The sequence below is a fragment of the Lepisma saccharinum genome, chromosome 27 (genome assembly GCF_977018435.1).
Source record: "Lepisma saccharinum chromosome 27, izLepSacc3.1, whole genome shotgun sequence".
Lineage (NCBI taxonomy): Eukaryota > Metazoa > Arthropoda > Insecta > Zygentoma > Lepismatidae > Lepisma > Lepisma saccharinum.
Window position 1 is genome coordinate 31,048,910 of NC_139255.1, and position 3,304 is coordinate 31,052,213.

Genomic DNA, 3,304 nt, shown 5'->3' on the forward strand with positions numbered 1-3,304 from the left:
TAAGAAAACTGTAAAGTAATAGTTTAATAGTAGTACTTTCATAAATTGATTTGCTTCCTGAAAATTCTTGAACTCTGTTTATTTGACCTCCAGTATTCACATATATATTATATACACTTCGTAGTAGTTTTATATACCAATGCACTATATATGTAGCAATATTATAATGTAATATAATGTACATATAAAACATTATATATATATATATATATATATATATATATATATATATTTATATATATGTGTGTGTGTGTGTGTATCACACAGAGTTGTTTAACTTTACTGTCTGGTAATATTTACATAGGAACAAATTTTAGATTTGGCCCCCCCGAACTGATCAACCTAGCTACGTCCCTGCCGCTTCCACTTGCCACATGGGGAGAAATTCATTCTCTTCATTTCTGGCGGAGATCTTTTTAGTAGCATTGCTCATTCCGACGATATTGGAATAAATACATGCCTGGTGCGTAATTGTCCCTCTTCGCCTTAAAGAGAATAGTAATACCTAATACTAGATATTGTACTGCTGTGTAATTTAGTGTGAGTCGATCGGTAATTTGTCGATACATAATTGTCCACGTTCATAAAAAGCAATAGTAACACTACAGAACTTCTACTGCTCTGATTTTACTGAATCGATCGGTTTTTAATATTTCTGGTGATGGAGGGAATAAATTCAACTCTGTGTAAGTTTTTTATAATCCTGCTGCATTTCTAATTTAAGAAAGGAAAATTAGAGCTTGAAAAGTGTTAGAGCTCTACAGCGTTAAAAAAAACAGGCTAAATTGCTTGCTTCTTCTGTTATCATTATTACTAGCTTCATATTCATCATCACCATCATTAAAAGCTTCGTCTTCTGACTGCACTTATGTTTGATCCTGTTCATGACACTTTACGCAACATAAGTTAGTTTTTTTCTTCAAATTGTTTGATCCGATGGAACCACATAGTGGTTCGAATCCCACATTAAACTGTAGATCCAGTCCAGATTAGCCTTACTGTACATAAAGTTGGACTCAAAACAAACAAAAATAAACTTTAAAACACTCAAACTTCAAATTGCTTGCTCGAATCACTACCATTCTGTCATTACTCCCCACCGTTTACAAAAATTACTTCGTTAGGGATTGCTGCTCTCGCGACATCTATGAGCAAAGAATTGTACGCACGGGTCTGTTAGTGGCACTGGCTGCCATCTCTCGGCAGAAAAGCGGACTTACATCGTAACGCAAAATAAATCCGTCGGTGAATCAAATTATTGTAAACATGGGTTCGCCCGCCCATGCTAATTACAGCACCTGAAGGGCCCTTTCCATGTATAATGATTATCATGATGATGATAAATCGCTTTTATTGGAGTCTACGTGTTTCGTCCTCGAGGATAGCTGAGCCTATGTTTTTGAATACAGTTTCCATCGGAATTCTTAATATTTAATTTACGGGAGGGCACAACAGTATGGCTCAGTCTTTCAAATTACAGCCGATAATACACTCAAAAAATGTACAATAACGCCTATAAAGAAGAACAACAAATATATACAGTTCCAACGACATGTAGCTCGAAGGTTAGTAGGAGCGACATGGTAGCGTGGCCGAGCGGTCTAAGGCGCTGGTTTAAGGCACCAGTCTCTTCGGAGGCGTGGGTTCGAATCCCACCGCTGCCAATTTTTTATTTTTATTTTTAGATATTTTCTTTAAAGTTATAGCAAAAAGGTAAACAGTGGTGGTGCGGAGGAGGAGAGATGGATGATATCCAATAGTTCTCTATTGCAGTTATATCACTATCCACTAGGGGAATAATATGATCAGATCTTCAACGATAGAACCCTATACGCTATACCGGTACAGCTTCATAAATAAGAAGCAGTGGCAGTATGAAAATAGTAACTGTCGACGACATACAGAGCGATATTTGAAATAATTCCAATTGGCAAGGGGAATCCCCACAAATTGTACATTCACTTGCAGTAAAAATGGGACACCTGGATCCAGTGGCGTGCCCAAGAGGGGGGGGGGGTTGGTGGGGGTTATAACCTCCCTTTGGTCTAGTGTTCCTAAAAAAAAAAGCTCCAATGGTAGGAAAATATCACAATATGAGGGCTGACTACCAAGAAAAGGTATGCATAACCCCTCCCTTTCGAAAGTCCTGGGCACGCCACTGCCTGCATCCTTGAAATAATCACTTTCCTGAAACGAGGCCTCAAAGGGAAAATACCAAGAAAAGTTGTTCGTCTTGACGTCCTCTGAACAAAACCTACAAATGCCATCATATGCACGGACGGTGATAAACGCTTGATTCAAAGCGAGGAGGGACAATTACGCACTAGTTGTGCATTTATTTCAATATCGTCAGATTAGGCACTGCTATTTAGAAAAGGGTTTAGTATGCAAGAGAGTATGAATTTCTCTCCATGTTGCAAGTGGAATCTATTTTTCAAGTTGATTAGTAAGCTAGACACGATGTTTGAAAAATATGATTAATAAGTATTTACACATTCCCATGTATTCCTTATGGGAAATCCACTTCAACATCAAATTACGGCTAATCAAATTAGAGTTTCGACTTTTCCTACTACTATGACATAGTTCAACGTGTCCTTTTCCGTCCATGTACTTTTCTACGTCATTGGATGTTTGATATTCCCGAGAGAACGAATAAAACAATGGTCCCATAAACCTAATGCATTTTTTTCTTGCCTCATACGGCCATCCTCGCAGTGTTGCCAAACCTGATGTGCATAAAAGAGCTACATTTCACCATTAATAGAGCTAAAGATGACTTTCAAGGAGCTAGATTAACGAAGGTGCATAAAGTGCCTCCTAGGGTAATTTTAGGTGTCAGAGGGGTGGGGGCGCTGCTATTACAATTAGCTTTAAAGTGATGGCAATTTATTCTTAGTTTTCACCGCCTAGATTTAGCGGCATCACCCATCTCAATAATCCAATGATGTTCATATGAAATCGAAAATAAAGGATTCCTGGATAATAATATTGTCATCTTCACCTTAGCTACAGCGCTATATAAAGAAATACCTGGGGAGGAAAGAGGGGGTGGGTGACGCAGCTTATATATGAATATCACGTCACGTGCAAAATGTACACTCATGGCAAAGATTGGTCTTTATGGGCCGGAGCCAGTGTTGGCATCATGGTGGGGCAGGGGGGCGGGTGCCACAGTTCACAGTCAAACGAGTGCACGAAAGAGCCAGATCTGGCTCCAAAAAAGCGAAGTTGGCAACAGTGATCGGCAGCTGCCGCAGCGAGAAAGACCTAGGGGATAAACCGTGCAACTTTGCACTGCTCG

At 39.2% G+C, this 3,304-nt stretch overlaps 1 non-coding gene across 1 annotated transcript; it reads left to right on the top strand.

Moving 5' to 3' along the window:
• The first annotated feature begins 1,582 nt into the window (after positions 1-1,582).
• Positions 1,583-1,664, top strand: TRNAL-AAG (transfer RNA leucine (anticodon AAG)). The gene has a single exon. It is a non-coding gene; the product is annotated as a tRNA-Leu (tRNA).
• Positions 1,665-3,304: the final 1,640 nt, after the last annotated feature.